The sequence below is a fragment of the Ochotona princeps genome, chromosome 15, assembly GCF_030435755.1.
Source record: "Ochotona princeps isolate mOchPri1 chromosome 15, mOchPri1.hap1, whole genome shotgun sequence".
NCBI lineage: Eukaryota > Metazoa > Chordata > Mammalia > Lagomorpha > Ochotonidae > Ochotona > Ochotona princeps.
In genome coordinates, this window is record NC_080846.1 from 36,194,349 (window position 1) to 36,207,316 (window position 12,968).

At 33.8% G+C, this 12,968-nt stretch overlaps 1 pseudogene; it reads right to left on the reverse strand.

Moving 5' to 3' along the window:
• Positions 1-6,270: 6,270 nt before the first annotated feature.
• LOC118757638 (U2 spliceosomal RNA) lies at positions 6,271-6,437 on the reverse strand (annotated as a pseudogene).
• Positions 6,438-12,968: the final 6,531 nt, after the last annotated feature.

Sequence of the window (12,968 nt, forward strand, 5' to 3'; positions counted from 1 at the left end):
GCAAAGTTCAGAAAGCTAAAATTGCAAAAGAAAAGAAACAAGAGAATAGAAAATATTTTGACAAACGAAATATTTAAAAATGTTTAGTCTAAAAATTAGTCAAGGGCACAGAATAATAACCTATTTGTTAAATTCTCACCTTGTGTCCACTGGGATCTCATATAGGTTCCAGTTCATATCCCGGCTGCTCCACCTCCCTCTCAGCTCCCTGTTTATGGCCTGGGAAGGCATTGGAGAGTGGCTCAAAGCCTTGGGACACTGCACCCACACAGGAGACCTGGAAGAAGCTCCTAACTCCTGGGTTTGGATTGGCTCAGCTCTGGCTACTGCAGACACTTGGAGAGTAAACCAGTGGACAAAAGACAGTTCTCTCTGTATTTCCTTCCATATAACTGCATTTCCCATAAAAAAATAATTAAAAATAACAATACTCAAAATAGGCTCAATATCTGAGGTATCTATTCCTCTGAATGATTTTCTATCATTTTATATAAATACAATAAAATCAGTCTATTACAAATGTTAGAGCAATTTTACTTGTTTCTCTCATAGTACATATATATGTGTGTGTATATATATATAACTTTTTAAAGATTTGTTTACTTTTTTGGGAAAGTCAGATATACAGAGGAGACAAGGAGGAAGATCTTCCATCTGCTGATTCACTCCTCAAGCTGCCGCAACAGCCAAAGCTGAGCCATCCTCAACTGCTTTCCTAGGCAACAAGCTGGGAGCTGGATGGTAAGTGAGACTGCCAGGATACAAACTGGCGCCTAAATGGGATCCCGGCACATGCAACGCGAGGACTTTAGCCACTGGGCTACCACACTAGGCCCCGTCATGTTATATAAAAGGTGAAGCAATGCAATTAATAGTCAATGTACTTAAAAACTTCGATTGATCAACTTAATCATTAATGGATGTTAGGCAATTTGATTTCTAGCATTTGAAAATTCACCAAATTCTCTTTACTTATCCATCCATACATAAAGGGACACTCATGTGGGTTTGATTTTTTGCTTTACATAATTATGATACTTATGAAAACCTACAGTTTACATCATAAATGTAAGAGCAGCAAATTGGGCCCAGCACAATGGCTCAACTGGATAATCCTCCCATTGAAAGCATAGGAATTACACATGGAAAAGGTTTGTGTCCTGGTTGCTCCATTTCCCATCCAGCTCCTTGTTTGTGGCCTGAAAAAGCAACAGAGAAAAACCTAAAGCCTTGTGTCACTGCACCTGCATAGGAGACCTGGAAGAAGCTTCTGGCTCCTGACTTTGGATAGGCTCAGTTCTGGCCATTGTGGACACTTGGGGAGTGAACCAGTGGATGTATGATCTTTTTGATTCTCCTTCTATCTAAAACAATCTGTCTTTTTCCATTATAAATAAATAAATAAATAAATAAATAAATAAATCTTAAATATAGCAACAAGTTAACAATATATCAGATATGGTTTTAATACAATTTGGCCCCGAACTCATGCAAATGATTAGTTTTGGGGCTGTAAAATTGTAGGATCTTTACGAATTTATTAGACCAGATAAGGCCATTAGTTTGGAAGTTGCCATGATGAATCTGTGACTTCATAAGCACAGGAGTAGAAGCCAGATAAGTAGATATATGTAATCTCTGTCTCTGTGATACTCTGTGCTATCCTAAGATTTTACCAAAAAACACCAGCATCAGAGACTAAGCCAATAATAGTTCTTAATCAGTTCCAGACTGTGAACCAAAATAAACCTATTTTCTTTCTTTATAAGGATACCTATCCTATAGCAAATATTTTGTTATGGTGATGGAAAGTTGACTAGTACAGTGAATTTGCCAGCAAGCTGGTTGCCATAATTTAGTTCTATTGTTCATTATAGCTATGTTCATATATATTATATTTGACACACACACACACACACACACATCTTTTGGTGTATATGTGAGTATTTACACACAAAATAAGCATAACAACTCTTAATGAGTCACCAAATTATGCCTTTTTTCCTGATGACCTTTTAATTCTCTTTTCCTTCCTCACGCCATTCTAAGCAATTACCTTGACAACATTACCAAATTCAGAGAATATCCAGGACTGAAATGCCAAAAGGATGAACAGGCAACACTTGATAGAGGTCAGAGTTCACAAAATATCATATAATGATGTGGAAGAAAATGTATCTTTGAAGTAAATTAAAGGACAGACCTTCTATTACCAAAATAAATTTAACACCTTCTTCTACCATATGCAGTTAAATTTGATGTATTCTTTTTGACATTCTGTACATTGCACACACAAGAGGTAAGCAGCATGACACAATGAAGAGACAGAAACTTTAAATTTTTACCTCCTGCTTATTACAAGCTTCCTTTGCTATATTACTCAACATCTGATTTACAAGAAATTTATGAGTAACCAAACAAGTACAGGGGACAGGGTTTTCCTAATAGGATTTTGACAACTCAAATGTATCATGGCCCATTTTACAACTACTTGATAATGGAAAAACAATAAACTAAATATGGCAATTAATCATGCCATGATATTTTGAACATATTTCTGGATCTGAAATGTTAATATTAAAATTAACACAATCTGTTTGAAGTAAGATAAATAGGCATTGCAGCAGTGGATGCAAAATTAACCTTTTATGAAATAGAATAAATCCCCAACTATTAGATAATTAGCATTAGTCATACATTAGTCATACATAAGTGGCATAGAAAGAAATTCCGTTTTCTGGTTCACTGCCTAAAAGGCCACAAGAGCCAGTTCACAGCTGGGTAGAACCCAGCATTCAAGAACAGGAGTAATAGCCAATGCCCCTCCATTTCTAGCTAGGTTCCAAATGCTTGGACCATCTTGACCACTTTCTTAGGAGTATAGGGTGTATGTTGTTTTGGAAACCATGCAGCTGGAACATGAACTGCTGGGGTCAGTGAAGTGGATGTGGAAGACACGAAGGTGTGAAGAGTATTGTTCCATTGCAGGCAGGGCTGCAAGGAATTTCCTGCTGCATGGCTAGGCCTGGTGGATTCCATTTACAACCATCTGAATGCAGCTCCACCTTTCTTTGCATGGACACCAGACAACCCCGCAGCAGAAGAATTCTGTAATCTATTCAGGCATTGTTTGGTGCTGGGGAGTTGGTTTTTATTATCACTGTGAGCTTGGAAGTTAATGCTGCTGATAAGTCTTGCCAAAGGGCCTTTTACAATCCATGCTGGCTCTGTCTCTGCTGCCCCCCTTTGACCATCCTGATCTTTAGGTTCCCCCTCTTTTTGTGATGCATTTCCTCCCTTAACTGATTCAAGATTAAGTTGTAGAATGAGGATTGTAGTAAGAATGTGTTACTGATTGATATGCACCATCTATGTCTATTGAGAACTTCTATTGAGAGCTTTAAGGGCGGAATTATCCTTGGAAACACCCACTTGACCATGGTGTAAAAAGTCTGTGCCAGGGCTTATGACTGCTTCTGTATAAATAAAGAGGACAGCTTTCTTGCATTATCCATTATGATCCTGAAACTGTAGTGGTCCATTTCTTTCCTCTTTACGCCTACTCCATGCACCCTTCTCAAGTTCTGAACTTGGCTGGAGCTGGATTCTGGCAATGAACCACACTATGAAATGGAATGCCAGCTTCACCATTGGTGGCTGGAAATTTGCTGCATCACAAGGGCCACCTTCTCTTTATGATCTATTATTATCATTATTATTTGAAAGAGTTACAGAAATAAAGGAATATATTTTCTGTGTTTGTGTGTCAACATATGTGTACCATTTATATATTTTTTCCATAGCAGAATCCACCTATTAGAAAAGTATAGTTTTAGGGCACCTGGTTGCCTTAGAAAGTAATTGTACAATGAGTATAAGTCCACTGGCTCAATGCAAAAATAAATTTGTACATCCCACTGGAGTTTTTTTTGGAGGGGGCCTTTAGTATGCTATTATGTAAAGTATTTATTATGTAAATTCTGTTACAGAACATAAATACACAAGTAGTTTGACAATATAGCTTATTCAGTTAGTGCTAAATACTCAAATCTTACAAAAAAAAAAGAATAGAAATAATTCTCTGATCATACTGAATGATAATGTATCCAAAAACTGTGTTGTGATCTGCTTTTATGCAGCTCTCCTAGAACTCCATATCTAAATAATCTCACATCTTAGCTTTCATCACATCAGTCAAAAATAAAGTTCTACAAGTTCTATGGGAAATAAGAAAAAGTGTAATACTGTATGCATTCCATTTCCAAAATGCCATTTTGCCCCACAAATAATTGTTTTTAGATTGAACTTTCATGACTTGGAACAAATAAATAATGCTATTCATAGTGGTTTGGTTTTAGGCCAGTCTTCAAATCCACTTAACCCCAAATGGAATTGAAATCATGATTCTAATCTCCATATGTAATTACATTGTTATGGGAAAATGAACCAATATGTTCTTCTCACTGAATCACTGATGTCAAACTGTTTAGTATTTTACTTCTTTGGATTTTCGTTTGTGGAATAGTGGTTATAAACTCTATTCATCGTGGTAGACTAAATACATTTTTTGTGAACTATTTCTACTAAACATATGCGCCCTCATCCATGAGTAGAGTGTATTCCTGGCTATACTACGTGCTTAGGTCATTGGAAGGCCTTCATGTGTACTTGATTTCCTACACTTTCAACACTGTCATGCAAGATCACACTGTGAGAAGCCTCTGTCCTAACTACAATGTCTGACCAAAACACATGCAGCAGTCTTCATAAGCATCCTTTAGATTTGAAACAAGGAATACTACGTTATTATTATTTGTTACTTGCATTCTGAGACTGTTATTTATGAAAAATTACTAAAACCCAAGCAGATACAAGGACAGAGTTTGTCTCAGAGACTCAACGATTGAGGAAATAAAAGAAGATCTATGTGAAAGTTGAGCTAAAGGTATAAAAAATGTTGCAGGCAAAAGGTGTAAAGATCTATGTTCTGTGGTTTAAAATGATTTCTGCTAAAAATGAAAATAATATGGGAAAAAACAAAATCCCAATGCCTCCACCATAGTAGTTTCTAATGGACACCTACAAGAAAAATAATGGTAGAAAATGAATATGATCACTTCAAAATATTCACTAATGATGATTAGCATCAGTGAAAGAAATAACAGCAGGAATATAGTATTGAGAACATAAATACAAGGTCTCAAAAAGTCAAAATTATCAAAGATATACCTGGGAGTCAAACAATAAAGGATAAATGACATGTGGTTTAGACAGGAGTCAAGGGAAAGTATAATTAGGAAGACAATACAAAAATCATGTAGCAAGTGCAATAATTCAAAAGCAATTCAAAGGGCTCAAGGAACAATGAAATCAAAACTGTGAACTTATTTTGATGCTGAATAAAGTTTGAAATTTGTGTGCATTTTATAGAATACACACTTTACTACTTATGAAAAACTATTTTGCATGAAAAATATTTTGTAACAAAGTAAATTCATATATTTAATCCATTTTCAACCAACTTTTTGAAGCACCCTCACAGAACTAGGGAAACAAGGAAAATTTCACAAGCCAAACTTGCAATCCCTAGAACCTGATGAATAAAGCTTAAAGCAGAATAATTTTTACTAGAGATGAATATCTTTGATTAGGAATGGTAAGGTATATGCAGTAAAGGTACAATGAGAGACAATATTCAATGGGGTATCCCTTATGATATATAAGAAATGACTGGAGAAACAGGGTGTCTAAAGCTTGGGCTGTGTATGTCTGTCATTTTGTTTCTCTCCAAATGAGTTAGTCCCACAACCTAACTCTCATTAACCAAAACTTGGCATTTCTTTTCCACATGCAAGTCAACCGTGTCGCTGGTTACAAGGCAGCCAGCAATATGCAACAACATACAGAGAATTTAAAGGTCAACTAATCAAATTCATTTTTAAAGTCTGATGTGAATGTTTACTCAGATGTTCCAAAACAGACTGCAAAAGCTATACAAACCAGAGCATTCCTCAGAGATTTGTGGGAAGAGGTAATGGCTTGCACTTTTATTCATTCTGATATGATGCATCATAAATATACTCCGGTAATTTGTCAAATATTTGCTTTTGCTTGAAAAAAATATATAAAATTTTTAACTAGATAAAATTTTTCAAGAAACACCATACTAAAAAACAAATTCCATTTCAATATTACCTTTAAAAAACAAAAACTAAAATCTGCTTCAAAACTCAGTATTCTTTTAAAAAAATTCAAATTTCAGTCATTTTCTTGCTCTTCCCCTAAACTGTTATTTCTATAGTAAGATTGAGGTTTGAAATGTCAAGAGTGAAAATGTCCTCAATTTTAAAAAATATTCCAAAGTTGCAAGACATTATAGCTTTTGTGCCATAAAATAGATACTACACTTGATCTTAGCCAAAAGGCCGAGAAGCGATTGTGTGCCATAAAATAGGTCTTGAATGATTTAAATAAATGTTTATGCTTTAAGCTTTCTAAAATGTATTAAATTTTGGAAATAACTTACATTTTTATCAACCCAAATGTACAATTAAGCTATTTTTTTCACTAATTATCATGACATAAAGGATAGAGATAAATGCTGACGATTTATAATTATGAACTTAATTAGACTTAATATTTTTGACTTCCATAAAGAATTTTCCACTTGCATATAAAAAGGTCAAAATTTTAACATATATAATTCATGAAATGAGCTTTTTGTCAAACTATACTTTTGTTGGTATTTCCTGTTAAATACATGATTTTTTAAAAAGCTTTATTAACATAAAATATGCAGCACCCATAAAATTTACAAGATGAAGACTTTTGACATATTTTAATGCATAGATTTTTATCTTGATTTTAACATTATATAATTATACAAAAATCAAAACAGCACATGGTTGCTCATAAAATATATTTTGTGTATCATTTATATTTTAAAGACTAAAGTTCAAGAAGACATAAACCATAAAACGTAAGAAGAAATAGAACTGCTCCATGGCACAACATGTCTCCATTACAATGCAATGGCTAAAGAAAGAAGCCATGCATTCCAAAGTACTGCATATTGAAAGATTCAATGAAACTGACATTCTGGAAAAAGCAAAACTCTGAAATAATCAATTGGCTGGCACACATTGGAGAAGTAAGCAGAGTCTAACCAACAAGGAGTATTTTCAATGGTGATGATTATATGACTGCATACATTTGTCAAACTTACAGAATATTGCATCAAAAAGGAATTATTTCATCATGTATGTTTAAAAAATCATCTCTTACATTTTCTTTCAGTAAATTCATAATCTTGGGTCTTAACATCTAGACCTTTCATCCATCATGAGATTATTTTTGTATTTGAGAAGAGGTTTGGGTCTAATTTCATTCTTCTACATACATCAACCATTTTCCAGCATCATTTGTTTCAAAGGTTATCCTTCTCCACTTTATAGTCGCAGAACTTTAGTCAAAACTCAATTGGCTGTGTCAATATAGATTAATTTCTCAGCTTTCTATTCTGTTCCAGTTATATGCCAGTGCTGTGCTATTTTATAATAGATCTGAAAAGCTTTATAATATGCTTTGAAATCAGTTATTTTTATAGCCATATTTTTACTTCCCTTTTTAAGGACCGACTGGACTATTAAGAATCTTCTATGATTCTACATAAATTTCAGGATTTTAAAAAATTCTATAAAGAATGCCAATGCTATTTTGATGGGAATTGCATTATGTCTCTAGGCACTTTAGCTAGAATAGAAATTTTAGTAATATGGATTCTGCCCATCCGTGAGTTAGGGATATCTTTTAATTTTTTTGTGTTCTTGGGGATTTCTTTCATCACTATTTTCATTATTGAGATTTTTCACTTTGTTGGGTAATTTTATTTCTAAATATTTGATGTTTTGTGGTTATTAAGATTAGAGATTTCTGTATGAGTCATTAGTAGCATACAAAAAAGTAATTAATTTTGTATGTTGTCTTATATTCTTCATCTTTACTGAATTTGTGTATCAATTCTAGCAGGTATTACTATTTTTTGAGTGCTTAGCTTTTTCTATGTACGACGTCACATCATCTGCAAACATGGATAATTCGAGTTTTGTTGAAATTCTGATGCCCTTTATTTGTTTCTGTTCCTTAATTCCTCTTTCTGAAACCTCTAGCAGCATACTAAATAAGAGTACTGAACTGAACATCCTTATCTTATTTCACATCTGAGAGGAAATGCCTCACTTGGCATGATATTGGTTGTTGGTTTGTGGCACATAGCCTTTTTTAAAAAGATTATTTTTGTTGCAAAGTTGGATATACAGAGAGGAGGGAGACAGATGTTCTTTTATATCTAATTTGCAGAATTTTTAATTATGAAAGGCCTTAGATTTTATCAAATAATATTTTGGCATCTATTGAGATGATCATATGGGTTTTATTCTTCATGCTGTTGATACAATTTTTGATATATGGCCATTTGCAAATGTGCCCCTTGCATTTCTCAGAAAGTATCACTTGATCATGATTTTTATCTTTTTGTTGTGGTTTTATATTCAGGTTGCTAGTGTCTTGCCGAGAATATTCATATCTCTATTCACTAAGCATATAAGCCTGCAGTTTTTGTGTTTCTGTTTGGTTTTAGTATCAAAGTAAAGCTGGGCTTATAAAAAAAGGTTGGGAGAATTTCATTCTGCTCAATATTTTGGAATAGTCTGAAGAGTTTTGGAATTACTTCTTTGAATGGTTTGTAGAATTTATCAGTAAAACCATCAGATCCTATACTTTTCCCAGTTGGGAGAATTTGATTACAGTTTCAGTCTCATCGTTTGTCATGTGTCTGTTTACATTGCCTATGTTTTCATGACTTAATCTTGATCAATTCAATAAATTCAGGAATTTATCCATTTCTTCAAGGGTTTCCACTTTATTAGCATAGTTCTTAATAATTAGTTTCTTAGGATACATTGTATTTCAGCTTTATCAGTTATAATATCTTATTCTTTATTTCTAATTTTATTTATTTGATTTTAATCTTTTTTCTTTGTTAGTCCAGTTACAGGTATATCTATTTTGTTTATTTTCTCAAAAATTTAGTTACATTGATCTTCTGGTCGATTTGTTTGTTTGTTTGTGTAGTTTCAATTTCATCTACTTCTACTCCTATCCATACTATTTCTTGCTTCCTGCTGGCTTGTGGTTTGGATTGCTTTTACTTTTCTAAGTCTTCAAGATTCATCATTATATTTTTAATTTGAGACTTTTTTTTATTAATGTAAGCATCTAATACTATAAACCTACTCTTACTGCTGCTTTTGCTGCATTCCAAAGATTTTTACACGTTGTGTTTTTTTTTTTTTTGCATTTGTTTCAGGAAAGTTTTTATTTACCTTTTACCCTCTTCAATAACCCATGGATTATTCACTAGCATATAACCAATAATTTGAGTATCAGACTGTCCTTTCTTTTCTATTAAAACATTTGCTTTTAACTTTCAGCACAAACTTTCAAAATATACGTTCCTTCTATTCCTAATGTGAGGAAACTGATGTCCACTAAAACTAAGTGACTTTCAAAGAATACTATTTTGTAAATAATGCTTCTCAGGCAGAACAAAGGCTTTTCAGCTTACAAAGCCATTTTTCTCTTACTGTATTGTGATTACTATTTCTATTAATAGCTGCTGATTCTAAGTACTTCCAATTGACTATAAAACTATTATTACAAGCATGTGATTCTAATTGCATGTTATATTTTTATGCAAATTTCTTCTCTTTTATTATAAAAATGAATTATATTAATAATTTTAACAAATTTCATCTAACTTTCTTGTAGGTTTTATATGCAGTATTTTATGTTTTATAAATCACTGATTGTGATCTCCAAAGCTTTTCTTTCTTATTAAAATAAAATATTAACACTTTGTCTTGGATTTTTACTCTATGCATAATGAAAAATTTATAACATCTTGCTAATAAATAGTAGAATACCATTGATTCATGTATACATCTGGAATTTCAAATAGTTTATCGGAAATTAATTAAAATACGTTTTTGGTGCTGAAAAACTTGATATCTATGACTTTTTTGTCATAATAAGCAATTTCTGATTCAGTGAATTGAATGTGGTGGCTAATACATTGTTTTTTAACAAATGTGCCGTCTATACTGCTGTGTTTATGTATGGTTCTTACATAATGCTTCTTACATAAGAACCATTGTAAAACAGAGGACCTATGAGAGGATGGGAGTCATGGAGTCGGCATTAAGGCAGGTGGAGAGGTAGCCAGCAATTGACAACTAAGGAGGCAGCAGGATCTGAGGAATCCCAGTTCCTAGGAGAGCTTTTGACTCACAGTGTTTATTTTTAAAATGATTTAAAGTCATTAGTGTACATACAGAATTTCCCCTCAGAAGAACATGGGAATATATTGTTTTAGTTATAATCAAGGAACTATAGTACATTTCACTAGAAATGTTTAGAAAACACTTACTGACCAATGCTGGATTTAATCAATTTGCAACACCATTTCAGATAACTGTATAATGATTAATGTCTGTCTTCGTGTGTGTAATGCTCTGAAGAAATCTACAAATTTAATCTAATCTGATGTTTGAGCAATTCTGCTTTAAAGAAAACATTCCTTTGCATAGCAGCTACTTTTCTGAGTTTATTTCCTGTTCTGGAGAGGTAAAATGCAAAGTGAAATTGGAGTAAAAGTACAGTAATATTTTGAAAGTTAACAAGATTTTCACTTGTTTCTTGTTTGATGCCTTTAATGAAAGAAACTACACAAAAATCAAATATTATTCTAGGCAAAAAGATCATTAGTGTTTTATTTTCCAATATTTGCCAAAACCAACTTGGCACTGAATGAAATTCTACAGAACGTTTGAAAACTTGTTTTCTGTCAAACTCATGTCAACATACAGATGGGTTCCATTTTCGCCAATTGAAGTGACACTTAAGGCTAACATTTGGGGATGAAATAACTATCACTGTGTGAAATGCCTTAAAGACATATGCAGTAATATAAAACTGTAATGAAATGTACTAACACTAGCTAAATTATAAAACTATGCTGAAAATTGACAGATTTGGAAATATGATTGGGATGACCATTGACAATTTCATGTACTCATATTATACCACTTATTCCAGCAAAAGGAATCTTAACTTGTATTTTGGAGGGAATATTTTCAAATCACACATTGTGTAATTTTTAGAACGAGGGTGTTGAGCTAGAAACAACTCCTAATGCTTATAAATAATCATGTTTCTCTTGGGGAAAATGTTGTATATTATTGTTAAAGCACTGGTAAAACCCTAATGATAGATTTTGAAATACTACATCTTTGTGTGTGTGTGTGTGTGTGTGAGCGCCTGTGCGCATGTGCTCACACACAGATGTGCTTGCAAAAGCGGCATATGTGAAAAGTGAGTCACCTAATGAGATCAGGTAAGATATTCTCTGAAAGTTGATTTCCTTAGCAGCCCAACACATGAAATGATTCACAGATTAGGGTGTAAGTTTATCTTCTGTGCTTTAAAACTTATCTGAAATTAGTGATTTCAATCATATCTATGTAAAGAGCCTTGGTTATAAAGTTTGTGAGAAATGAAAGCTGCCCTTTCTTTCTTATTTGGATTTGTTTTATTGATGGTATATAAAATAAAAGCATATGCAGTTCAGGTAGTAAAGCTACAGCAACAACAACAAAACATAAGTGTATGATGTATTCATGAAGTTTATGAAAAATGTGTATTAAAACTATGCATTGATTTGCTTATTATTTGTCTAATATCAACTCAAACTTACTTGCTGTAACATTTCCGAATAGAATCTATCTTGAGACACTAAGAGTAACACATTAATTTTAAAATAGCTTCTTTCACAGCAACAGGAATTCTGCTAAAGTTATGTAAGAACAAACATCAAATTTATTGTGAATATTGGGCAGAATGATGGCAGTCACTGATGTCTGCCCAAAATATTTGGAAGCAAGGTCTCAATGGAATCATGTTTGTTAATGGGTAACTTATTGTAAGAAGTAATAAAGGATGGGTATATAGTACAGTAGTTATGTTACTTGGGTTATTTACATTTCATAGTAAAGTGCCTAATTAGACTTCTGTATACCCCAATTCTGTTTAGTTTCTTATTTATGGGGACTGAAGGAGGTATAAGGCAATGGATCATGAAGGTTGGTCTTTGTCATGCAGACACTTCAGTGATCCGGAGGCTCAGACTGAATTTAGGGCCTGTACTAAGCAAAGAATCAAGCAGAGGCATCCCAGTGAATCACCTGGGAAATCTTGATTTAGGTCCATGGCGTTGGTCAAGCTTATTCTTAGCTCTTACTGATGTTTAGTGTGAACCCTCAGATGGAATGTCTCTCTCTCTGTATTCTTTGTCTTTCTTCCTTTCAAATAAAAATGAATAAATAAATTCCTTAAAAGAGAACAAGTGATAGATTTGATATGTAAACCAGAAAATCAGACATCAGATTGAATACTTTAGTCACTGAGCTACAGTAAATTAAAAATCAGAAGGCAACAGTTCAGAGTAATAGATATTGTTGGGCCCGGCGGCATGGCCTAGCGGCTAAAGTCCTCGCCTTGAAAGCCCCGGGATCCCATATGGGCGCCGGTTCTAATCCCAGCAGCTCCACTTCCCATCCAGCTCCCTGCTTGTGGCCTGGGAAAGCAGTTGAGGACGGCCCAATGCATTGGGACACTGCACCCGCGTGGGAGACCCGGAAGAGGTTCCAGGTTCCCGGCATCGGATCGGCGCGCATTGACCCGTTGCGGTTCACTTGGGGAGTGAAAACATCAGACGGAAGATCTTCCTCTCTGTCTCTCCTCCTCTCTGTATATCTATCTCGCTGTAATAAAATGAATAAATCTTTTAAAAAAATAGATATTGTCAAAATACATTACTATTCCAACATGTGGTCGAGGGGCAATGGAGAAAG